Source organism: Myotis brandtii, unplaced genomic scaffold, assembly GCF_000412655.1.
Source record: "Myotis brandtii unplaced genomic scaffold, ASM41265v1 scaffold48, whole genome shotgun sequence".
NCBI classification, from domain to species: Eukaryota; Metazoa; Chordata; class Mammalia; order Chiroptera; family Vespertilionidae; genus Myotis; species Myotis brandtii.
This window is the reverse complement of record NW_005368341.1, coordinates 1,376,977-1,402,908: the sequence shown is the minus strand read 5'-3', so window position 1 is coordinate 1,402,908 and position 25,932 is coordinate 1,376,977.

Genomic DNA, 25,932 nt, shown 5'->3' with positions numbered 1-25,932 from the left:
CACCAGTATTCTGAGGGAAACTAAGACGAAATGATCCTTCAGCTGGCAACACTTATTCTTTCAACTTTGAAGCAGTGCACCATAGAATTTTATCCTTTTACTCATTTTAATAATTAGATTTGGAGTATGCTGTGTTGAACATGTCCATTTATGATAATCATTGCAATACCAAATGGTGCTCTATTCTTTTCTTCCCCATGTTGCTGTTTGCTGTGGATTGCCATAACATTTGCAAAAGGCCTTATCACTTCTCAATTTTAAAAACAAAACAGAATTCTAGTCAACCAAATGTGAAGAGAGAGTCTGAGCCAAACAGTGAAACAAAAGAGTAAATAAGGCACAGACACAGAGGGATTATTGGGGAAAATGTTTAATGTTTTCTCTAAAAAGAAGTCCCTTGATTAGACAAAAATTCAGATTGGCATATTGGAGAAACAAAACAAGCAAAATCTGGTGTTTTTATATGTTAATATTTATTTGAATATTGGTTTTCATTATACATTAAAATGAGAATTTAGAGCTCACATAGTTCCACATATTTAAAAAACATGACTATCTTTAAGTAAGAAACTGACTTTTTAAAGTTATAAATGTATAACCATTACATATGTAATACACATAAAGTAATGATTTTTTATGAAGACTGTGCATTGTAAATAAAATATAAATATCCTTTCAAAACAGCTTCATAGAATGCCATCAATGAATGCACCTAATTTAATAGCCCCTAATGGTGAGCATTTAAGTTATTCCCCATTTTTCAATAATATTTTTATAGCAAATTTTATTGAAAATATTGTTTTAATTTATTAGAATGAACTTCTGGAATTAGAATTATTTATGATGTTAATATACATAGCCAAATTTATTACTTTAGAAGTATTTTACTGTCTATAATCTGTTAGATATAATATCAGGTACATTTTCTCATTCGCCATTTAAAGATTCTATTTTTTAATCTGGAAAAAAATGCTTTTAATGTGAAATAAAAATTAGGGTACAAAAATGGCATGTATACCTTGATTACAAATACATAAAAATAGAAATATAGAGAAACGAATGGACCAAACCGACCAAAATGAAATATTGGTTAAGATAATATTGAGTGATTTTTTTTTTTATTTTTTAACTCACTGGATGGAAGCATTAATTTCTCCTTTATCTGAGTTTGGCTTTTGTTTATTTGTTTGTTTTTAGTTTTCCATAGAGGAATCAGAAAAAAGAAAAATATATATATTTAAATTAGTTGCATACTGCCTGGTGACAATGCCTGATAGTCTATCTGCAAATGTCAGGTACTTCTGGCTTTCTCCAGGTCTGTGAGGTCTTCCGTGCAGCATGCAGTTCAAATGAATCTCTTCCAGGACCAGATGCACTGGGCTTGGATCCAACACACCTTCACGCCTTCCTCCTTTCCCTCAGTATCCTCCTGTGGAGCCCAGTATTTTGCTGGTATTTCTAACTGGAGCAGCATTTAATTAACAGGCATTCAGCTTATATCTGTAGGATTGAACTGAAATGCTCTAACAATGACTCCAATATGCCTTTTTACTACTTGTAACTGGCATTTTGAGTATATCCCACAATAACTAGAATTATTTTTCTGAGATATATATTTTGGGTTTCATTCATACTGTCAGGCCCTGTGCTGTGAGCTTGGTGAGGCACTCCCATCTCTTTGACCAGCCAGGACCCTGCTACTCCCATTCTTCTGCCAGCTCTAACTCTAAGTTGCTAAGCTATTTATTTACAAGATTACCTTTATGAAGGAAAAAACGAATTTTCATTTTTATTGAAGTTAAAAACTAACTTCCAATCAGAGCTTTAGACAAATATGAGATAGCAAAATTCCAACTGAAAGCAAGTATAGTTGGCCCTTTGGTCATCCTGGACAATGACTTCTGTGGGTAAATGTTAGGATTTCCATTAGGGTTATTACAGTATTAAAAATAAAGACTGGCCTGACTGGCATAGCTCAGTGGTTTCACATTAACCTATGAACCAGGAGATGATGGTTCGATTCTTGGTGTGGGCACAGTCATGGGTTTTGGGCTCAATACCCAGTGCGGGGCATGCAGGAGCCAGCCAATCAATGATTCTCTCTCATCATTGATGTTTCTATCTCTCTATCCCTCTGCCTTCCTCTCTGAAATCAAAGAAATAATGACTGTAGTCCTATTTCCTTGTACCTGGATGCCTCAGGATCCCAAATTGGAAAAATTTTGCCCAAAGACAAATCTCACTCAAGACCCCACAATTCAAAGAAGAGTTTGAAAGTCCCAAATAAATTGTTTTCTAATTGTAGTCACTTGATACTTGGCAGATAAAGGGAAATTCTTTCACTGTTAAGCCCTGCATTTGGTGTCTGAGAAGATGTGATTTTCCTTTATACTGGAAAGAATCTACCACAGGAAGAGTAGGGTTGGGTGGAGCCTGTATTTGTGTTGAGGTTGTTGTTTTGTTTTCCTGGTTTATATATAATAGAAACAGTAAAGTGGGCAGAGTGCCGGAGGCCCAGAGCAGGGCTCTGAGGCGAGTTTATGATCAACGACTGTAAAAAAAATTTCCCCTATGTGCTTTAACTCTTTCTTGTTAGTATATTAACACAGTTGGAGCTCTTTTCATTCAACATTTAGAAACCAAGGTAAAATCATAAACATCATTGTCTTAGCTGAGTTCCTCCAGAAGCTGGCTCTGAGAACAGTATTCCAAGGAAAATAGTTTGTTGTGATATACTGGAAGTATGTAAAGAATAAAGGGAACAGATGACAGAGGAAGGGGAGCCAGAAAATAAAGCCTTCATGAAGACATCTACCACAGTGGGCAACTGAAGTTTCTCCATCCTCAGATAAATGATACTGTCATTTCTGTAATTTTGTTTAATGTACACTGCATTTAATACTATGACATGTTATGGACATAGTAGAGAAATAATTTTTTGTTTCCTACTATCAGATACATGCTAGAAACTGCCTTTTGAGATATACATTTCTATTTAATTTCCTTGTAATCGAACTTTTTCCCTAAAAGCAAGGATTTCACAAAAACTAATTTGTTTGGGGTTCTGGTTTTGAGGTACACTGAAAGGTGGTAAGGCATAGTTCTTAAGAACCTCATGCCTAAAGCCTGGGTTCAAATTCTGTGCTCTGACACTAGCTGTGCACCTTCAGCAAGTTATTTAACCTCTCTGTATTTCAATGTCCTTATCTATAATATGAAAATAATTTTACCTACTTGATAGTGCTGTGGTGAAATTTTAATGAGCTTAATATAAATAACCTAAAGTAGCACTTGGCTTTTAATGAGCTCCCTTATAACTGTTAGTTGTTATATCTTCTTTTTTCTTCACTCAGCAATCATTTACTGAGCCTGTACTCTGTGCCAGAGGCTACAACTCAACAGTTAAGTAAAAAAAATAATAGCAATAGTAATGGACAAATTAAACAGTTAATTGTATCACAATGGAGTAAGCACCATAGAGCACAGAACATGAAGTGAAGCTGGGACAAGTTTGCCCTGGAAGTTGGTGTTAGTGGGAAAGCAGGCACTGTGAGTCACAGAGAGACTATGGAAGCTCTGGGAAGGGAGAAAGGCCTGTGGAAAACAGAGGACTTGGGAACTGGAATTACAGTGTGACTGAACTTTAGAGTGTTGTGTAGGAAGAAGTGTTGGGTAGCTGTGTTTTGTTTGTTTTTGTTTTTGCAGGGAGTAACATCTCAAATTTGATTCTCAGGAAAGGAATTTGGTCACTAATTTGAAGGATTAGCTGGTATCAAGCAAGCAAAGTGGCTTAGTCCAAATCAGAGACAATGCAAGTGGCACAGTGGGCTTTCCCTAAGGCAAGGCAGGAGGCATGAAGAGCAAATGGCAGGCTGAAGGATAAATATTTGATTTTTATTTTTTTCTTTATTGATAAGTCCTTTGGTTGATCTCACCCCTTACCCCCACCCTCCCCTACCTTTCCTCTGAGGCTTGATGGTCTTATCGATGATTCTCTGTCTCTGGATCTGTTTTCTATTATAAATTGTGCTGCTATGAACATAGGGGTGCATACATCCTTTCTGATTGGTGTTTCTAGTTTCTTGGGATATATCCTAGAAGTGGGATTACGGGGTCAAATGTGAGTTCCGTTTTTAGTTTTTTGAGGAAACTCCATACTGTTCTCCACAGTGGCTGCACCAGTCTGGATTCCCACTAGCAGTGCATGAGGGTTCCTTTTTCTCCGCATCCTCGACAGCACTTGTCATTTGTTGATTTGTTGATGATAGCCATTCTGACAGGTGTGAGATGGTACCTCGTTGTTTTGATTTGCATCTCTCGGATGATTAGTGACTTTGAGCATGTTTTCATGTGTCTCTTGGCCTTCCTTGTGTCTTCTTTCAAAAAGTATCTATTTAGGTCCGTTGCCCATTTTTTGATTGGATTGTTTTCTTCCTTTTGTTAAGTTGTATGAGTTCCCTGTAAATGTTGGAGATTAAACCCTTATAAGAGATAACATTGGCAAATATGTTCTCCCATGCAGTGGGCTTTCTTGTTGTTTTGTTGATGGTTTCTTTTGCTGTGCAGAAGCTTTTTATTTTGATGGAGTCCCATTTGTTTATTTTCTTTTTAGTTTCCATTGCTCTAGGAGCAAATATTTGATTTTTAATAGCAACCACTTTTATAATGAGAAAAAGCCTCATTTTGGTTTTAATTTTATTTTTTACTACAGAGTCCAGCATATTTTAAAATTAAAACAAAACTTTATGACTCAGTATCACATTATTCTTAACTATTGATTTTCAATAAGGTTTAAAATACTCCCATTTGCCTGGCTAGTGTTGCTTAGTGGTTGTGCATTGACCCAAGAACCAGGAGGTCACGATTCCTGGTAAGGGTACATGCCAGGGGGCTTGCAGGAAGAAACAGATCGATGTTTCTCTCTCATTGATGTTTCTCTCTCTGTCCCTCTCCATTCCTCTCTTTTAAATCAATAAAAACTTATTTAAAAAATAAAATAACTCTCGTTTAGATTATAATCTGGAAAATATTCTCACCACTTTTTTAAGGTAGAGATTCTATCTCATTACATTCTGTCATGCAGTAAGAATTTGTTACTTAAATTCCTAAAATCTACAATCTTTCAGAGTCATCTGGACCCATGTGTTAGAAAGAAACGGTGAAAAATAAAGAGAATATTGATTTATTTTAATGCAATTTGGAAAAAAAATATGTATAATTAATATATTAAGTATTGCTCCTGGTTAGAATTTTCAGGACATACCAATTTGGGGCTACTCAAATGTGTAAGACATTTTCTGTTTTAGAAGAATCCCTGGATATTTTTTCAACAATTGGAAACCTTTGTAGTTAAACATTGATTTATTATATGCAGGCACTTTCTGATTAATCTACCCCAACAGCTTAATCATTCTCTTCATTAAGGTTATTTCCCCATTATCATTTAAGTCTTTCACCAAAAGATAATGACAGGAAAGGGAATATGAGACTTGCTTCTAATGTTCAGAGATGAAGCTCAGAGAGAGTATATATGACTGTCAAGAGATATTAGGGTATTGATACTTTCTTTCACTCTACGGTGGCTTATTGAATATGAACAGAATTATTAGGCCAGGATGATACTATAAAGATGGAACTAATGTACGAGCAGAAAATACCTACTGGATACTTCAATGAGACTGTGGAGAGTAGTAAGTAAGGGAAGGTAGATGGCAATAATTCTACATGAGACCTGGAGGTGGGGAAGTGCAAATGCCTAGAGGTTTATCTATTGAATCATCTGTTTTACTCTTTTTTACAATTTTATCTCACTTCATATACTTACTACCACTTAATATGCAGTGCAGTAGAATTTAATATATAATTTAATATATATACTCTCATATTTTTGTATTTTTTTTTTCATGTTTTTGTATATATATACATATATATATATATATTAGTAGTAGTAATATGAATACTACATTATTCCATCTTTCTCTTAAGAATTTTTTCTTCAGTCTTTATCTGACACACTTATACTAACATTCTAAATTCAAGAGCAAAATTTTATTCTCTCTAAACTGTTATAGAATTCCTGTAACTTTTAAAATAATTTCAGTAAAAACATGTAATCAATTGTATAGACTTGCTTTGCTTACGTATATGAGTCTGTAATTAGACTATAAACTAGTGAAGACAGCATTTAGTTTAGTTTATAATCCCAGTGACTAAAGCCACTCATGTTAACTATTTACCATGACTACTAACTGACAGGTATGCAAACTAGACAGATAAGTATACAGGGAAATAGGTACATAAAAATGATACATGCTATGAATAAATTAAAAGGGGACAATAGAATAACGCCTGGCAGTGGTGGTCTGAGGCAGGTATGAGATTGCATGGTCAGGAAAGTGCTCTCTGGAGAGCTGCTCATGCTTTGCGATCTGAATGATCAGAAGCAGCCAGTCACATACAAGACATAGACAGTAGTGTGGTAAAGACCTGGGAGGATGAATGTGGGTTGGAAGAGGTCAATGGGAAAAATAAAAGGAACATCTTTAATACTTTGAACAATAAAGATAAATTAAAATATTTAAATCTTTTAATATGTTTAAAATATTTTAAATATATATGTTAAAAATATGGATGGTAAACAAAATTCTAGAATCATAGGAAGCAGCCTTCCATTGCCACTAGATTCTACTTTCCAAAGTATCTCCACTTTAATATATATATATATGTATATATGTGTGTGTGTGTATATATATATATATATGTGATTTTCTTGAACACTTCTTAGTCTGATCTTTTGCCAAAGATTTTTTTTTGGAAAGACACTAAAGCAGCCTCAAATTGAGGTAACCAAGGAGTAATTTTATGTTTTATCTAAAAAGGCACTGATTACCGCTTGGGAGAACATTTCTATCTATAGCCAGGTCCATCTGGATGGTAATGTCCATTAGTTAGGAAGTAGAACGTGCACATGTTTCCCAACATATAATCATCTAAACTCTAAATAGCCAATCATGCTATTTTAAATGTCTGGATGTGGCTTTTTAACATGTGGAAATACCAGGGACCTTAATTGTATATCTTTTTTTATATACTAAGGACACTTTTGTATATACCCAGAAATCTGTAGTTTTTAAATAACAGATTGAATGGATCTTAGACATAAATATTTCACTAACACACTCCTACACTTTGTGGAATAGACTTATACAAGGAAAACAGTAGATTGACAGAAGCAAAGATGCCTTGTGGTATGATCCCTTCTTGTTTTATTTTCTGTATTTTAAATTTTAACTTTTATTACAAAGTAGCACCTACCTATATAGAATAGTACAGATTTGCTCCATTCCCCGTTTCTTTTCTTATTTTATTATTGTTTTCAGAGAGGAATTACCATGTTTCTCTTTTATTAGTGTAGATTGTTTTCGGAGAGGGAGTGAGAGGGACAAAGAGATAGAAACATCAATGATGAGATAGAATCGTTGATTGGCTGCCTCCAGCATGCCCCACACTGGGGGTCAAGCCTGCATGTTCCCTGACCAGGAATCAAACTGTGACTCAACCACTGAGCCATGCCAGCCAGGCCCATTCCCCTTTTCTAAGATTATTCCCCAGAAATAATCACTGAAAATAATTTGGTGTGTATACTTCTAGATCACACATTCATACACACACATACTCACTTGTACACACATATACACACTAATACATGTGCATATATATTTATTTTATAAAGATAAGTACGACAAAATTGTCTACAATTTTCCATTTTCAATATATTATGGACATAATTAAACATTAATACATATAACTTTTTCTCTTTCTGATAGGTATATAGTGTTCCATAATACTAGTAATATATAAATTATCTCTCTTTCTCTATCACTCTCTATTAGTTACCATGAAAAATCTTCGTGAATATACTCAAGAAATCCCTGGGGGCATATTTCTGTGTTATATTTCCTAAGGAGGAATTGCTAGGACAAAGGCTATTCACAATATATATTTTGATAATTACTGAATAAATTGTTCACAAAAATGCTATACTAATTTATTTTTCTTTCAAAAATATTTGGCAGCATCCTTTCTCCACACAAGTGCCAACATATTAAAGATTACATTGCTTTTCTTATCAAGATGTTTGTTTTATCTAGAGTTACTAATTGCTTCTTTAATTAGCATTTATTTGTGCTGTTTTCTGTTGTTGTTTTGTTTTGTTTGTACTTTTTTCTATTCTAGGGCCAGATTTTTTATATAATCCCAAATATAAAACTTCCTATATGTCCAAACAAATCAAGTAGTCTATCAGTTCCTTTGATTGCTTTTTTTGTTTTCTATTGTCACTGTCCTGTTAGGATCCCTGATTCTGTGACCCCTTTAGAGACTTCTGGTGTAGCTGCCATTCTGGGACTTTCCTTCAGTTTTTCCTTCACCTCTTTCTGATGTTTGAGCTCTTCTTTCTGGGCTCTAATGTCTTCTTTGAGGATTACTATCTTATTTTTAGGAGCCAGTAACTTACCATGGATTGCTGAGAAAAAGTTTATGAGAAATCAGTTGTTTTAATTTGCATACCTGAAATATCTTTATTCTAATCTCACATTGGGGATTCATTATTTGGTTGGGTTTAAAATTCTAGATTGAGATTTGTTTTCTGGATAAATACTGTTTCACATGTTATGGAGTCTACACTGAATTCCAAAATTTTCCAGGGGTCTAATTCTTTCCTTTATATAAACTTTTAAGATTGTCTCTTTCTTGCAATATTTTAATTTCATGACAATGTACCTTGTGTGGGTCTTTCTTAATGCATTGTACTAGAGACTTCATGATTATACAAACTCATATTATTCTGAAAAAATTAGTGACATTTTTAAAGTTAGAATTTCATATCCTTGATTTCTAGGAACATTTTGTTTACTGCATTGTTTGAATATTCTTTTTTTTTCCTCAATAGTATTTTGTTTTGTTACATAATGCAATATCTTTTCTCCTATATGATATTGTTGGACTTTCCCACCAAGTTTCTTCTCCTCATTGAGTTTTCTCTTTCCTCTGATTTCCTTCATTCTACTTGATACTTTTATTTTTATCTTTCATATAAGAGGATTTTATCAGATATCGGATGGTCCTTGGCTGTCCATTCATATTTAATAGCAATGAATTTAATAGGGCTGGAGCATAAAGGTCTTGTTGACTGGTATTTTTGTTGCTTCTTCTTTTAGTCTGTTTCCCACATGGTCAATCCAAATTCTTCTGCCTCCTGGGTGTAAGTTTAGCTATCAACATGAATGGACTAGAGAATATTCCCTAACCAGTTTCTGATTATGTTGAATACAAAGACTTCAGGATAAACTTCAGAGTGAAGTTTGCCCTCTAAAAATTTAGGAAGAAGCAGAGACCTGGCTACTTGAGCAGATGAAAGAGATTTCAAGGTCTAAGTGTTCTGTATAAATTCAAACATTCCCTCAGTTTGAGCCTTACTTCAGACCTTTGCCTTCAAATGCACCTGATGCCTTGAATTTCTGAGCCTTCGTTGCAGAAGCCAGCATGTTATTTAATTATCCCCTCAGGCCCCCCGGCACAGCTTCCTCTCACACTCACACATACTCTGGAGCAGCAAAACTTTGACTTTCGCTCTCTGTATTCCACAAAATTACATTTGGCAACTCTTTCTGTTTCTTTATATGTGACAGGAAGCTATGAGGATTCCTATATGCTTTATTCCATTGCTGTCATTTTAGTAGAGTTTTGGGAGGGTTTATAGATAAATACATGTGTTTGATCTTCAATGATTAAAATTAAGCATATGATTTTTATTTTTTTTTAATTCAAGGACAAGTTACATGTTTCTCTTTATTGGGGATCACTGTTGTCCCTAAAAAGTGTTTTAAATTTTTCTTTATATTAGTCCTACACATTTGTGTTAATATTTTCCTAGGTTTTTTTTATATTTTGACAGTTCATATACAAATTTTTAAAATGTTTATAGTCTTTCATCTGACAATTTTGTTTCCAAAAATCTATCCTTAGAGGATAATCTAAAATTCACATTCAGAATTATGCAAACAACAACAACACAATGTTGTTTTATAATAGTCTCCTTATACAACTTAAATATCCAAGGGGAATATTTAGTAAAGTATGTTACATGCATCAGTAACATTAAAATGACTGTAAAAGGCTTTCAATGTCTTGGGAACATGGCTTTACTGTAATCTAAATTGATAAAAACACATGGAAGATTAGAGAAACAGTCATAAAATCTTAAACATCTTTATCTTTGGGTATTAAAAATAGTGGTTGTTTTTGTCACTTTATCTATAAGCCATTTTCCTCAATGTGAAAAGAATGTTTTGGGATTTTTTAATCAGAAAAAAATATTTATGTTATGTATGTGACTTAGCGAGAAAATGAGACAATGTGTTTTCAGATGGCTAATTTTAAGGTTTAAAGCATTACAAAATACTATATTAACAAAGGAAATGTTTCCAAAATAATCCATTTATTTTCTGAAAGTGATCTAATATGTTCATTATAAAAATTGCAGTGTGCAATAACACATAGAAAATTTAGTTCTTTATAAATGTAATTAAACAGAGCATGGTAAGTTGCATGTCCTATAGATTTTGTGATTTCCCTTTGACTGCTCAGTGCAGTTATGTGGCCTTTGAAAGGTAAAGAGTTCCTCAAGCTCCTGAGGTTCAGGAAGGACACTTGGTACAGAAAATGTCACCTTCAGAAAGGTTTCCAAAAGTGGGATCAAAACGTCATTATAAATATTGAGAATTGTTCCAAATGGTCGGTTTGTAATATAAAACTAAAATCATAAAAAATTGTTTATTTGTCTTATGTCACATTTGGTTATAATTAGAAATATAAACTAAATGTTTAATGAACTAATGGTATTCATTGGAAGAGATATTTCTGACAAAAATTAAATAATATCACTATGATTAGAATTAAGAGTTCGAAGATGAAGATGATCATTTCTGCGAGAATTTTCAAGACTTTCTTCATCAAAATTACAAAAAGTGTTTCATCTTCCGATATTCAAATATGTTTCCCTTGAAAGATAGCTGTTCTCATCTTTTACATTTCTCAGTGATTACGCTAACTCTCCTATCATCTTCATTTTTTTTATGGCTTTGCATGTGGTAGTATTTGTTCTCCAAAATCACTTTACTAGATTTCATGAAATCCGGCAATCTTTGCGAGATTACTTTTTTTTGCTCAGTATTTGTATGAATAGATCTTTCTAATATCTGAAAGTCAGAAAAGGTATGATGTGACAGAGATAAAGCATAGTGCTTTAATTAGTGAATATGTTCATGTTAAGGTCACAGTAGCTGCCCTATTGACTACTGACATTGGAATAAATGGCCTTCTTATATGTACGTTTATTCATATGTATTTACAATATTATTTTTGTTTAATATTTCAGTGGTTCTTTGATTTCCCAAGTTAAAGTCAGCTCTCCATGGAATGTCAGTTCTTGCTGGTTTCAATGAATCTGACAAGAGACAATCTTCAACCACTTTTCCCTGCCTGCCCTGGCTCTGACATCCCATCTGCCACTGCAAAGGCATGCTCTCCACTTTCCAGCTTGTGCAGTGATCTCATAAATGGCAGAAGCTAAGCTCTGGACAATGATAGAATGGACTATCTTGTAAGTTGCATGAGCTTTAGGATGCAGGTCCTATACACTGTGAGTTCCCTGTGATTGCTTAAAATGAGTCTGGCGAACACTACTTCTGTGAGAAGTTACATCTTACACACTTATACACACACATATGGTGCAAGGGAAATAATGGAGGATTTTTTTTAAACCTCAAGACACTTCAGAGATTTTAATAGGTGGTTGGGCAAAATAACTCTTCAGTGTGAAGATATGCTATATAGCATAGCTCAAATTCAGATTTATTTGTGAATAATAAAGCTTGATGGACTACTGTCAGAGAATATTTTGAAAAACCTAGACAGCATGTTCTTTTTCTCTCACTTAATTTTTAATCTAATTTCATCCCCAACAATTGGAAATACCACATAGCTTAAACTCAAAGAATTGCAGTGTTATATGTGTTCGTCTTATCATGGGACTCTTTGTACTGGTGTTTTACTTAAAGCCAAGTTCAATGAAAAATTTTTGTCTCTTTGTTGACACTTCCATGGTGTTTTCATTTTATTTCTTTTTTTTTCCCCACCAGGGGTAATGAGCCATGTTCTTTTTTTGCTTTCTTATAGACCAGTGGTTCTCAATGAGGAATGGGGAATGGAGGCAACATTGCCACCGAGAGACATTTAGTAACATCATTTTTGGCTGTCTCAATTTGGGGGAGCAAGCGGGGGCTGGGGAGGCTGCACAGGACAGCACCCAAACTATTGTCAGTAGAGCTCAGGTTGAAAAAAAAATTTTTAGCTCACTGTGCTTTCCACAAACCTCTGATAGGATATTATGGTAAAAATCTGAAAATACCCAGCTCAAACTAAAACTAGAAGATATGTTAATATGGATTTCTTCCCTTTCAGGTAAAATAAACATTGACTAGAAAAAGACAACTTTCTCAAACCCCTGAAGTCCAAGCCTAATTATAAGCACTTAAATAGTCTAAAACAAACACTAACGGATCTTGATAGGTAAATTAAGGCCGTGGGGGGAATCTCACACAATATTCATGCTTTGACACTTTTCTTAGCATTTCCCCTCCTTTCTAATACTTAGATTGAAAGAGGATTTCTAATTCTTATTCCACTCATTACTTAACAGGAACACCGAGGTCACCGCAAATAAAGCGGTGTGAGTTAATGAGAACAGCTTTAGCCAAAGAGGAGGTATTTCTCCAAGTACATCAAGTGCTTCACATATATTAAGAAACCCCAGCTGAATCGATTTAATAATGTTGGGATTTACACAATTATTACAGAACCTTCATTATTCACCCAGTCTGCGCATACCACAGCACAAATGAACATCTCAGCCTGATGGTATTAACATTGCCATTTTCTCACCCATTCCCACACCATCTGCTCCACGCTGATCACTCACTGCTTTAACATTTAACAGTTACCCAACTGCAACTTAGCATATTTGTGTACTTTTGAAAACAGCTGGTTTAATAACTGCTTCAGAGCTTTTGGATAAAAGAGTTATTTTGTAGTGCTTTATAATAGTCTTTTTTTTTTAGTGGTGTCTGCGAGGAAAGAGTATTACACTTGCTCCATGTATGCATCTGCGATCACTCATAATATTTCTTGTCACATTTGGAAACATCTTCTCAGGATTTATAGCACAGGAATGTAAGGAGTCTTTATCACCCACCTTGTTTTGCTGGGGTTTTTGTTTGTTTGTTTTTTAAATGTCTCTGAGCACTAGAGTGAAACCTTTTGCATGAAATACTAGTAATTTAGAGAGGTACAAAGGTATAAATTTTAGTTGTCTCAGAGTTTCTACTCACTTGCTCTGTCATAGGAATGTGCTTCTACTTCAGTCGTGTTTCTCTTTTCCCTTTTTGCTAAAAAATGGGGAAAATATAACTACTTGCTTTAATATTCCAGGCCTCCAAGTAGACATATTTCCCCTGGGGAGTTTATTAGGTAACTTTGTGAATCGGCTGCTCTAGTAATGACTGGAAATGACCTAAGGGGTGCCTCTGGGTACTGACACTGCTCTGATTTCTTGATCAGTATAACAGTTACATATTCAAGTTTACTCTGTGAGAATGCATTGAGATGTATACTGTGTTGTGTGTGTATTATATTTCAATGAAATGTCAAAACTTAAACAAACCAAAGGGAAAACTTTATTGGATTCTCCTTGTGTATAGGGGCTAAATCTTAAACTCTTGCTCATGGCACAGAAAGAAAGTCTTTGGTTCTGACCAGATTCAGTTTACAAATAACATCAGTCTAGAATTTCCACTATTCCTCACTTCACACCTTGTCTATTCTGCAATATAGAGCTGTTTGCAGTTCCTAATACAACTTGCTGTTTCTCTACCTGTGGGTTTTCCACTGGTTCTCTTCTCTGGGAGTGGTAAGGGAGGGGTATAACTTCCTCTTCAATGCATTCTCTTGACTCCTGTTAACACAATGCAGTGAAGAAAAGAACAAAAACAAAACAAAAACATATCACTAATATTTGTCACTTGCCATACTAGGTGTAATCAGTTGGTTTAAATAAAAAGATTAAATCTCCATTTTCTTTTAATTATGTTTTTATGGGGATTTTTGTTCCTTTTCCTTGTGCATCCCATTTTGTAACAATTTGCCTTTTAAAAAATATAGCAGTTTTGCTTAATATTTTACTTACTTAATTTTCCTAATTCGTCTCCCACTTTCTTTAAAGGCCCAAAGCTTTTGTTACAAGATTCTTTTCTGATCAGTTGGAAGATATATAAAAACCAAACTTTTAGATACATTAAAATATAAGAGAAGAAACTTCAGCTTTTAGTCAGAATGAAATAAAGGAGACTGGATTGGCCTTCTCATCTGAGTCAAGCACACTAAAATAAACCAATGAAATACCAATGATCCTAGTCAAGGCACTAGACATTAGACAACAAAGGAAAGGAATCAGCGAGAGACAGAAATTGAAGGAAAAGGTGGCTAAAATGTCTAAGACAAAGTAGCAATAAGAAGAGAGCTACACAGAGAGAGAATCCCAGAGATGTTCAGAGTCCAAATGTAACATTCAGCTGAGTAATGATCAAAGCATGCATGCGTGCAAGGAAACTGTCAGAAGCTTCGGAAAGAATCATCTGAAAGGATAATAAGACAGAGCTCCCAGCACTCATGTAGCAACTGGAATAATACCTGCTTTGACCAGCCAGACCAGAACATGTCAAAATTCACAGATGATTGGCTAGTGTGCTAAGAAGGATCTTGCTTCAGTGGTAAGCAGTAATTAGAACTAGATTAAATGGTCTGGTCTTATTTAACAAATCAACTTACTTTTTTAAACAAGTAAATTTAGTGCAGCCCAGAACAAAGGCAATATGAATATAGCTAATACAAGTATAATGTAATATACATGTGTCACATATTATATATGTGGAATATATGTGGTGTAACATATGGGATATATAATAAATATATTTTATTTATATTATAATGTACTTGAATATAATTTTATTCTAATATATCTTATATATTACCTCCTATATATTCCACATATATATTGTATGATATATGTATATCACATTATACTTATAATATATATATGTATATGTGATATAGATACACATATATATATGGGGATATAATAGGGATATAATATTCTACTAGAGGCCCAGTGCCTGAAATTCGTGTATAAGTAAGGTCCCCAGCAGCCGCCTGCCGCCACCGCCATACACATATATATATGGGGATATAATAGGGATATAATATTCTACTAGAGGCCCAGTGCATGAAATTCGTGTATAAGTAAGGCCCCTAGCAGCCGCCTGCCACCACCGCCAGCTGGGGCCTCCCTTCGCACCTGCCTTGGCCTGGTGCCACCTGCTTACCTGCTCCACCATCCCACCATGGCCCCGCTCTTGTCGGGGCCCATCGGGGCCGGGCAGCGCCTCCACTGCTACCCACTGCCAGCACCGAGTCGTGGACGCCCACCATGTTCCATGTCACCCCCTTGTGGTCAGCGCATGTCTAACTCCCAGTTGGTCGAACTCCCACCCCTGGGGACAATTTGCATATTAGCCTTTTATTATATAGGATTTTATTATAGGAATATAGAAATACCTAGCTCACAAGAAAGTTTAACACGTTAAGTGTCATGTCAGTCACTGGTGACCGAAACAGAAAGGAAGACAAAACAACATATTAGCCTTTTATTATATAGGATTTTATTATAGGACTATACGAATACCTAGCTCACAAAAAATTTTAACACGTTAAGTGTCATGTCAGTCACTGGTGACCGAAACAGAAAGGAAGACAAAACAAGCTTGGCACTTTATGTGTTAATTTGAAATGCCTGGTATCCATGGAAGAGTTGAATCCAAATAAATAGGAAAATATAACATAAGGAGAAGAAGCAATTAACTGAAACCCACCTAGAACTAATATAGATGTCAGAATTATCAGCAAAGTAAATCACATGAGTGTTTTCCTGGGATTGAGTGGGGCAAGTGAAAGGAGAAAGGAAGGGATTAAATGGGATATGAGGAAACTTTTAAGGGTGATAAATTTGTTGTTTGTCTTGATGGTTATGATTATTCCTCAGGTGTATACACATGCTAAAACTTAGTTGTATATTTTAAAAATGTATAATTTATTGTATGTCAAGTACACTTCATAAAGATTTTTCAGTGTTAATAGTAGGTGCTCATATTCCCTTGCTTTTCTTAAAGATTGTGTAAGCATGAAAACCTTATTCTGGTTATTTAAAAAAATACTGTCCTATAATAATAGGTTCATAATTAGAATATATTACAAATTTATAAAATAAATTACCTTGACAATCAGGTTAAAACATCTCACAAAAATGTATAGATAATATCATAGTACTGTGGAAATTCATATTTCTTGAACATGATAGTCTCCAGAGATTCAATTGTTTTTATTAATATCCTTTGTCCATTCTTCTCTGTTCTGTGCAAGCCGCTTTTAAAACATGTGGTAATTGTTATGCACACAGAAACATTAGTATTCAGTACTGTTCAGAAGAATTCAATCAGTTGAATAGACAAAAGCTTGTATTTATGTGCCTACAGAGTGACGATTCATGGTGGTTTTTAAAGACTTCTTCTCTCACACAGCTATCAATCAAAGTGACAGTGTTCTTTAGATTAACTTTGGAATCCCCAGCACAAATTAATTAATCTGTCCACAACTTCCTATCTCAGTGTTTCAATCAGCCGACAAATAAGCCAATCAAGATTTCAATTCTTTTCTGATTAGCCAATAAACTGTGACAGTGGGCCGGTAGCTGGACTTCTGGGACTCTCACAGGAGCTTATTTGTAGATGTGGCAATGCTGTGATCAGTCCCTAAAACACAAATAAGAAGCACATTGTGTTTTCTTCCCAGTTACTTTCATTAAGACAAAAGAACCTTTTCAAGTAGAAATACAACTGTTAGAACAACCAGTGGCAAGGATTCCCTCCTTGAGGTTATTCTTTTGCTTTACTAGTTTCAAATTGGATAAATGCCATAACATTTTAGAATTTAAGAAACTGCTTTTGTTGAAATGAAAGAATGCCTGCTCATTGTCAAGAATCCTTCTGGACTAGAAACCTAAATACTCTTTATATACAAAGAGAAATACTTCCTGCTTTTTAGATATTTATGAAAGAATACACTTTACAGTATGTCGTAAAATTAATCTAGGACATGTGCTATCTCCTGACAATCCTTCTGAAAGGAGAATAAACCCAACAGGAAAAAGAATATGGAATGGGAGTCAGAAACATAGGGTTAGTACAGATTTTTTTCAGTAACCAATTGTGTGAGCTAGGGAAAGTCACTTAATTTGTACAAGCTTTGGTTTTCTCTCCTGTGGAATTAAGGGTGTCCTGAATAACCTCTAAATTTTAATGGCTCAGCAAAACACACTAGTGTATTTTTTCTTATAAAGACTAGATCTAGACAATTTTCCTCTCTGATTTTACTGTAACTTTTGAAGTTTGCCCAAATATCAGTCACCTCATGAACTTGACACTCAGCAGTAAGCAAATGTAAGATGAGGTCCGTGACCTTTGGTTCTCCATTAGACTTTACATTCAATTTCATCACTTTCCTCTTGGGGAGTAAGTAGGGAAGGAAATAAAAGGAATCATCCTGTTGTTCAAAGTATACGGGGGCCATCTATTCATCCTGACAGTCCGTGACCTTTACCATGTTAATCTTCTAGCCATTCTACTTCATTTCTTAAAGATATTTAGCTCCTGTATAACAATCTTATTTTAATGCCTGCTCTTATCATCATTTCCCTGACTTCTTCACTCCTTTGTGTAATTTCTAATGATATTATTATCAACACTACCTTAGTCAACCATTTTTAATTTTACACCAAAACGTTAAATTACTTTTGAAATTTCTGTTTCCAATATTTTGCCTTTACACCAACTATCTCCTATACTTCCATATAATTTGTTCCAGAGCATATACAACTAAAATTCTTTGGCTTTACAATAATATTGATTGTGCCTGACTGGTGTGGCTCAGCGGTTGAGCATCCACCCAGGAACTAAGAGGTCTCAGGTTTGATTCCTGGTCAGGGCACATGCCCAGGTTGTGTGCTCGATCCCCAGTGGGGGCCATGCAGGAGGTAGCCAATCGATGACTTCTTCTCTCATCGATGTTTCTATCTCTCTATCCCTTTTCCTTCCTCTTTCTCTAAAAAAATCAGTAAAATATATTTAAAAAATAAAAAATATATTGATTTTAATTATACTGTTCATCATTTTAGTCACAATTTTGAAATTCTCTTGCTTCTCTTACCTTCCATTTATACCTCTTTGCAAAAATCTCAACCATGTATGTTTCTCATGTTCCGAGTTTTTATGTGGTTCACTTAACACTGCCTGAAAAAAAACTATTCTCTACTCTGATGCTTGCTTTCCCAGTTTCTGTGATGGTGCTTCTCCCTCATGATCCAGAGAATATAGCCAGAATCTGAAACTCCTTTATCTTTCCACCAGAAAGTCTATTTTTCACTTGCAAAAGTATCCAACTTATCTTTCTTCCCATTATAATAAAAGACATAGTACTACTCAAATTCTGTTCTCTTAATTTCATTCCTGGTCCTAGTTCTCTCTCTCTCTCTCTTCTAAATGGATCTTATACTTTTTGGTGATTTTTCTTATTTTCTGCATCTTCATTCATTTTTTTTTCACTACTGAGTTAGCCAATTGATAACCATAAATATTTTATTATGTCTTATAAAATTAAACAAAAATTTAAAAATCTCAAATGCCTTTTCTTCAACAAACCAGTTTAACTCCTATAACATTTCTTTGTTCCCTGCCATACCATTTTATTTCTCAAGTCTCCTAGATTCTTCAATTCATTCTAGTCTGTCTTTTTAAAAATTTCTTATACGCCACTCTTTGTAAATAACTCTTAAATAATCAAATAACTCTATTTTGCCAAATCCAAATGACACTTTTCTGTTTTCATCTACTCAGCACCTAAGCCGCTCTAAGCTTTCATACCCAACTTCTAATTTGTAGCAGTCATGGAAACATGCCACTCAGATCTCCGTTCAAGAAGGAAATTGCCATTTGGCTACAAGAAATGAAATTAGCTGACAGTATTTAGCTTTAGTGCCTTCAAAATCTGCTTCAGTTTCAGGCTTAGTTGTTTTCCCAGGCAGCCCTCAGATGATGACTGTGGATGGCAAGAGTACCAAAGTCCAGCCATTTTGCCTAAATGTAGATATCTTTAGACAAGCAATTTATTATTCTCTATTACATGACTAATTTTTCTTCCTTTACACCACTAATAAGAAGGCATTATTTTTCAGGTTATTATTTTTGTTATGTATGTGTGTGTGTAAGTGTGTGTATACACACATGTATAATATATAAACACATACACACATATATATGTGTATATATATAGATATGTATAGATATATTTTATCCCGTCTCCTAACTAGATATAGCATATAGACCATTGAACATAATAGAGCTCTTAAAAGATCCCAAAGATTCTCTAATTCATAACACAGCATTCATATTTTTCAAATAAATTTTTATTAAATGATGAATGAATGAAAGAGCCAATAAGTGTATCAATATTATTTTTTTTATATTCTTTCAAAAATAATTTCAAATTTCTCCAAAATTTTAATGTTGGCCACAGACATGGTAAATAATCCAAATTGATTATAAATTATCATTTTTTTTACTATTGCCTTCTCCAGTGTCTATTTATTTGGTTTTATTTAAAATATTTCATTTTTAAATTTATTTGTTTTATTTTATCTAATAAGCCTAACAGAATTTTAAATATTTTTAAGGTCTATGGCTAGCTTACCTGGAAGATACTGAAGAGCAACAAGTGAGTTTAAAGATCAATCACACTGTTGACTAGTCTACTATCTTAAAATAGTTTCCTGTCATCAAACACACACACACACACACACACACACACACACACACACACACATGCACATACATCCACAGAATGATATTTGCCTCAAAATCTGGTTTTGAAAGTATCACAACTGTTGAGAGATAGTGGAGAGCAGCCAGGAACGTGTGTGTATGTATGAGTAGCAGTGCTTCTTCTAGTTGATCACGTTGCTGATAGTATGCCCTCATGTCCTGACTTTTTGCTATGCTTGAAACATTGCACAGTAAAAACACTTCTAGGTATAAATAAAGAGAAATGACAACACAGAGAGGCTAAATATCCTATTGAATATAAAGAAAATGAAACTGATGCTATAAAGACATTTTTTTGCTCAAATGACAACAAAAAACTACAGTTAAATCAGATTACCAAATACTATGAAAAAGCCTAATAGTAAATTGTAGAAGCTCTAAAAAATAGTCCATGCCATTAGTTAGATGTAACTGAAAACATATACTTTCCTTTTAAAATTTAATTTCTAAAAGATTTTTATACTATGTTAAGTGATTTCCCAAGACATTTAAACTAAGTTATTTTTATTTTTAAAATTATAGATCCAAAAGCATGTCACACATTATTAAAATATTACCTTCATTTCAATAGTTTTCAAAATAATCCTATATAATAAAAGGGTAATATGCAAATTGACCATAACAGCAGTACTACCAGGAACAACTGGTCGCTATGACACGCACTGACCACCAGAGTCAGATGCTCAATGAAGAAGCTGCCCCCTGGTGGTCAGTGTGCTTCCACAGGGGGAGCACCATTCAGCCACAAGCTGGGCATTGGCAGAAGCCTCTCCCGCCTCCTCTGCAGTGCTAAGGATGTCTGACTGTGGCTTAGGCCTGCTTCCCGCAGGGAACGGGCCTAAGTTGTCAGTTGGGCATCCCTTGAGGGCTCCCAGGCTGCCAGAGGGATGCCTGACAACCAGCGATCAGGCCTAAGCTGGCAGGTGGACATCCCCTGAGGGGTCCCAGGCTATGAGAGGGTGCAGGCCAGGCTGAAAGTGCATGGATTTTTGTACACTGAGCCTCTAATATCAATATAATTAGACACATTAAATTTTTCTGACCATTGAAAAGTAGATTGATGATGAAACATTCATTTAATATAGTTCAAGTTAAGAAATTACATAAGCTGCAAGTCAAGTACTTTTATATAACTTATTTAAATTCAATGTTTTAATCCTAATCTATTAACCATCAGGCCTGGAAATCAGAAGATATTTACATAACACAGATAAAGAGAAGAAAGGCATTCTAACTAAATATTTGTTGGTATAAATTTGTTGAGTAACATTTTTCATCTGGCTTTATTTATTCTTTGTTTTATTTTGTGGGTTGTTTTGTTTTGTTTTTTTGTCTGTGTGTATATGTATGATTTTTTTGTTTGTTTTTTCTAGCATGTTAGAACCAAAGACCACTTCTTCCTTTTATAAATCCCTTAGAAATACAGGAAACATAAAGAGAGAATCTGTATATAGTCCTCCCCTTGTATGGGGAGGAATTGGTTCCAGGACTCCCCACAGATACCTCAATCCTGCAAATGCTCAACTCTTTTATATAAAACTAGTGGTCCGGTGCACAAAATTCGTGCAAGGGGGAGGGGGTGTTCCTCAGCCTGGACTGCACCCTCTTCAATCTGGGACCCCTCGAAGGATGTCCTACTGCTGGTTTACAGGGATCAGGCCTAAACCAGCAGTCAGACATCCCTCTCGCAATCTGGGACTGCTGGCTCCTAACCGCTCACCTGCTTGCCTGCCTGCCTGCCTGGTTGCCCCTAACCACTCTGCCTGCCTGCCTGCACACCCCCAACTGCCCCCTGCTGCTGGCCTGCTTTCCCCCAAATGCCCCCACCACCAGCCCGATCACCCCCAACTGTCCCCCCAGCTGGTCTGCTTGCCCCCACCTTCCCTCCTCACTAGACTGCTCACCCCCACCTTCTCTTCCCAGTGGCCTGCTCGCCCCCTACTGCCCCCCTGCTGGCCTGCTCACTCCAAACTGCCCCCCCTGCTGTCCTGATCAACTCCAACTGACCCCCACTGATGGCCTGCTTGTCCCAACTGGCACCCCTGCTTGTCTGCTTACCCACAACGCCCCCCCCCCCACCAGCCTAATCACCCACAACTGCCTTCCCCTCTTGGCCTCTAACCACCTTTACCTCGGCACCACCACCATGGCTTTGTCCAGAAGAACATCCATAAGGTCTCCTGGAAGGTCTCCCAGTCTAATTAGCATATTACCCTTTTATCAGTGTAGATAGAGGCCCGGTGCATGGGTGAGGGCCAGCTGGTTTGCCCTGAAGGGTGTCCCGGATCAGGGTGAGGGTTCCCTTGGGATGTGAGGTGGCCTGGGCAAGGGGCCTGTGGTGGTTTGCAGGCTGGCCATGCCCCCTTCAGGGTGGGGGTCCCTGCTGGGGGGGTGTGGCCAGCCTGGGTGAGGGGCTGAGGGCTGTTTGCAGGCTGGCCACACCTCCTTCAGGGTGCAGGTCCCCCCTAGGGTGCCTGGCCAGCCTGGGTGGGGGCTGGCCATGGCCCCGGGCAACCCAGGCTCCGAGACCCTCCTTGAACTGAGGCCACAGTGGCTGGAAGCAGGTATCTGGGATTTATTTATCTTGTATAATTGAAACTTTGTAGCCTTGAGTGTAGCCCACAGCTGGCCAGGGCAGGCGGGAAACTTGGCTTCCTCCATTGCCAGGGGCAACCCAAGCCTCTTGTTCGCTCCAGCTCCGTGGCCGCTGCCATCTTGGTTGGGTTTATTTGCATACTCGCTCCTGATTGGCTGGTGGGCATGGCTTGTGGGTGTAGCAGAGGTATGGTCAATTTGCATGTTTCTCTTTTATTAGATAAGATGGCATAGTAGTTGCATATAAACTATGCACATTCTCTCAGATACTTTAAGTCATCTCTGGATTACTTACAATACCTAACAATGTCAATACAATGTAAACAGTTGTTTCACTGTACTATATTAAGAATAACAACAAGAAAAAAGTCTGTACATGTGTAGTACAGATTCAACCATGGCAGGCCAAACTACATAATACAGTATATGTCAGTAACAATATAACATTCTTTTAGAATATTTCTGACCTGAGGTTCGTTAAATCCACAGATGTGGAACCTGCAGATACAGAGGACTGACTGTGTTTCCTATACTGTAAATTTTAGCTGAATTTTGTGTACACAGAAGGCATAGGCTGTTGACAAGCTTCCCAGGAAGCCACTTATGATAATTTTCAAATATACTTGAAAATTACCTTGCACCAGTCATTCAACTTGTGTTAGTTATCTCATGATTATAAATGAGTGAAACCCACAAGATTCAGTTCAGTTTGATTAAGCGTCCCAGAAAGAGCAGCAGTTTGATGTGAAGAGTAATTAACCGGCAGATAGAGGCTAATGGATGTCCCCAAACCCCTAAAGAGCTATGGGTTTTTTTCCTTCAAAAAGAAAAGATAATCTTTGCCTTTCCATAGCAACCAAAAAGTAACCCATGCACATCATTACTTTCACGCATTTTTGTAAAACACCAAACTCATGATAACTTACTAGAAACATTACTTGCTTCCAAAATAACAAATCAGAAGTTTCATTTCATCCCATTTTTTTAAAAAAAGATAGATTTAATTTCAGGTGTTAAGATCTGAAGAAATAAATCTCATTACCCATAAGCATATATTAGACACTTATAGTACTGGGTCAGGGGTTAGGCCTAACATAATTCAGAATCAACGTATAAAGACATGCATAGAAAAATAACTATGTGTATATTTTGTGATCAATGTAGATCAATTTGCACAAATTGGCTGACATAAGAGTAACAATGGAAAAGAGACATTGCAGATATGTCTTTAGCCAACTAGAAATTCTTAACTCAATATTATATAACATTTTTTTAAATATATTTTATTGATTTTTTACAGAGAGGAAGGGAGAGAGATAGAGAGTTAGAAACATCGATGAGAGAGAAACATCGATCAGCTGCCTCCTGCACATCTCCCACTGGGGATGTGCCCGCAACCCAGGTACATGCCCTTGACTGGAATCGAACCTGGGACCTTTCAGTCCGCAGACCGACGCTCTATCCACTGAGCCAAACTGGTTTCGGCAATATTTTTAAAGTTATATCTGGCCTTTCAATTATTAGATAAAAGAATGTTGCTAATAAAAAAGGAAGTTTTTCTTTCTTGCTATATAGAGACCAGAAATCTCTCACACTGAAAGACATATAACACAAAATAATGTCTATGTAAATTAAATTTTCTGAGGCCAAATATCTTTGAAGTAAAAACTTTTAATTTGATGTGAACCAAAATGACAGTACTCTCTATTGTTCAATTAATGTTCAGTTATAGAGTACAAAATCCACTTACGCTAATTGAAATGGAAAGTGATTTATTACAAGGTATCTGATGACTTAGAGAATATTTGGATGAACTGAAGAGCAGACTATTATTTGAACAGCCAGGAAGCACCTTTATAGCACATTATAGAATTGGGCCACCCATCCTTAAAATGTTATTAACAAGGAGGGTATAACCACACATAACCCATGCCTATATGTATGTGTAAGTAGGAGATAGATAATACTATAACTTCACATTAAATGTAAGTAAACAAATACCAAGATTCAGCAAAGTCAGCTCTGGAACCCACATTAGAGTCAAGGCATCATTAAGGAAAAGGGGACATAGACTGGAGGTCTAGGGATGAGAAACATGGATCACTCTCAGAAGAGAAAATTCCACTCTAGATTGTGTATGTCCCAAACTCATGTGCTTAAGTCCTATTCCTAGTACCTCAGAATGTGACTGTATTTGGAGATAGGACCATTACAGAGGTAATTAAGTTAAAATAAGGTCACTGGGGTGGACCCTAATCCAAAATAATTGATGTCCCTATAAGACAAGGCTATTAAGACACAGACACACACAAAGGGAAAAGGAAAACTGTGTGAAGACAAAGGAGGAAGACAGGGAGACAGGCCCAGAAGAAAAGAACAGCAACAGCAACAATAAGTAGTCCTGGGATAATATGAAAATTTCATGAAGAGGTTTAACTCTATCTCTGCCAGGCTGAGTTCCATACTCAAGGTCACAACACAGACTATACAAAAAGGACTAACTATAAGGGAAACTTTAAAAAATTGGGTAGTTGAAGGTTATGGCATCATTAATAATTAAAAGGAAACATTGTATGTTTGTGTGTGACGGTGATATTGCTAATATGTATATACTAGAGGCCTGGTGCACGAAATTCATGTACTCGGGATCCCTCAGCCTAGCTTGTACCCTCTCACAATCCGGAAGCCCTTGGGGGATGTCTGACTGATGGCTTAGGCGTAAGCTGGCAGTCGGAAATCCTTAGCGCTGACTCGGAGGCGGGAGAGGCTCCCACCACCACCACTGTACTCGCCAGCCATGATCCCGACTTTTGGAGCACTGACCACCAGGGGGGAGTTCCTGCTTTGAGTATCTGCCCCCTGGTTGTCAGTGCATGTCATAGCAACTGGTTATTTAGCAGTTCAGTCTATTTGCATATTAGGCTTTTATTATATAGGATTACAATGACTCTTATTCAAAACAACTTCTACAAATATCTTATCTACACTAATAAAAGAGAAACATGGTAATTGGCGTACGACCGCTACCCTTCCCATTGGCTAATCAGGGAGATATGCAAATTAACTGACAGCCAAGATGGCGGCCGGCAGCCAGGCAGCTTAAAGCGAACATGAGGCTTGCTTCCTTCATTGAAGGAGGAAGCCAACGTTCCCCGCCTGCGCTGCTGGCCTCTGAGCTGGCAGTTTGAAACTTTGTAACACTTTCAGCCGGCCGGGATCTCAGAGCTGAAGTTAT